This window comes from Genypterus blacodes, unplaced genomic scaffold, assembly GCF_046128005.1.
Source record: "Genypterus blacodes isolate CSIRO-AG114 ecotype Tasmania unplaced genomic scaffold, CSIRO-AGI_Gbla_v1 ptg000015l_1, whole genome shotgun sequence".
In the NCBI taxonomy this organism is placed as follows: Eukaryota; Metazoa; Chordata; class Actinopteri; order Ophidiiformes; family Ophidiidae; genus Genypterus; species Genypterus blacodes.
Window position 1 is genome coordinate 6993167 of NW_027466829.1, and position 1834 is coordinate 6995000.

Genomic DNA, 1834 nt, shown 5'->3' on the forward strand with positions numbered 1-1834 from the left:
TTTCATGGTCATATCAGCAAATAAAACATTTCTTTGCATTTTTAATGAGAACAATCACATCGTTGTATTTTTTGTACTGGCCATACTGGGTTTGAACATGCAACCTCTGGCAACTCACTGTATCAACTGATAGAAGTGATTATGTCCAGCTTTTGGTGTTTGTGAGGTTTTATGAGGTCCATTTATTGGACGATGTGAGGGGACAAGCTGGTTGGCCTAATTTATTTGACCTACAAAGGACAATAAATGTTCAACAAAACGTCTGTGCCCATAAAGGAGGTCAACCAAACAGAACATGAGTGAAAAACACAATGTTCACATAAACTGAGACAGGAAAGGACCTTCACACACCTGGGTGCATACATGTGGCTGATCAGGGCATTTACACACAAATCACACACAACACAACCAACACAACACAATGTTTTTGTTGAATGTTGTGTTGAAGAAAGCATTGACATGATAACAAGCATGCAGTGATGAGACATTTTGGAAATAGTTTTCATACACAGAGAGGTGGGGGGATCAACCAATAAACATGCATTCTTCAAAACGTTTCAATCATTAAGGGTTAAAAACATTGCAGGTAGTTGACTCATATTTAGATATGAACTGTATTACACTGCTGAGTATTAATGAGTGGCAAAACAATGACTCGTTTGATCTCTTTAACAATGTCACCATGACATTTTAGTGTAGGAGTGACTGAGTGTTTAAAGCTAAATGTGTGTGTGAAGGAGCTGTGTGTGTGTGTGTGTGTGTGAGAGAGAGAGAGAAAGAGAGAGACAGGGAGAAAGAGAGAGAACAAGAGGGAGTGAGAAAAAGAGAACAAGAGAGAGACAGAGTGGAGAAAGAGTGTGTGAAGAGAGAGAGAGAGAATGAGAGCAGAAGCGAGAGAGAACGAGAGACAGAAAGAGAACAAGAGACTGAGAACAAGCTAGAGAGAGAGAACAAGAGAGAATGAGAAAGAGAACAATGAGTGAGAGATAATGAGTGAACAAGATAGAGAGAGAGTGAGAGAGAACGAGAGAGAACAAGAGAGTGACAGACTGAGAGAAAGAGAGAGAGACAGAGAGCGGAGAGAACAAGAGAGCGAGAGAGAGGGCGAGACAGAAAAGAGAGTAAGAGAGAGAGGAAAGAGAGAACAAGAGAGAGAAAGACAGAGAGAGATGCAGACAGAGCGAATGACATCAGCTTTTGGCTTCCGATGAATCGGCTTTCTCTCTCTCTCTCCCTCCATTCACCCACCGTTACCCTGGAGGCGTCGATTGCATCTGGGGGCGTTGCCATGGCAGCGTATGGGAGGCATGAGTCATCACATTTCTCACAGCCCTTCAGGAGAGGAGAGGAGGCGATGAGGGAAGGTAGGAGCAGAGGAGGAAGGGGAGGAGAGGAAAAGAAGGTGATGTTAGAGAAAAGAGGAGAGAACTGAAATAAAGAGGAGAGACTGAGAGAGGGAGAGGAGAAGGGGAGAGGAGAGGAAGGAGAAGAAGGAAAAAGAAAGAAAGGAGACAGAAAGAGGTGGTGAGAGCCAGAAGAAAGGAGAAGAGAAGAGAAGAGAAAGATGTGTAGGCAGAGGGGAGTCTGCACCACACACACACTGACACACTGTCAGGTCTGTGTGTGTGTGTGTGTGTGTGTGTGTGTGTGTGTGTGTGTGTGTGCGTGCGTGCGCTTGGGCATCAGAACACAAACTCATCATCTGCAGCTGTTGTTCATTGATTTTTATTCATTCTCCTCCAAAACTCTGCCTGAGTGTGACTGAGTCTGACACAGGCTGAGTGTGACTGAGTCTGACACAGGCTGAGTCTGAAACATGAAACATTTGACAAAA

The 1834-nt window shown here is 44.0% G+C and overlaps 1 protein-coding gene across 4 annotated transcripts in view; it reads right to left on the bottom strand.

Moving 5' to 3' along the window:
• Window positions 1-1709: 1709 nt before the first annotated feature.
• The window catches only part of ppip5k1b (diphosphoinositol pentakisphosphate kinase 1b), a 29661-nt gene continuing 29536 nt past the window's right edge, over window positions 1710-1834 (bottom strand). For all 4 annotated transcript variants that reach the window (XM_076170173.1, XM_076170165.1, XM_076170160.1 and 1 more), the window contains one exon: window positions 1710-1834. This exon is cut by the window's right edge. The gene's annotated coding sequence lies outside the window, so the exon portion shown is untranslated.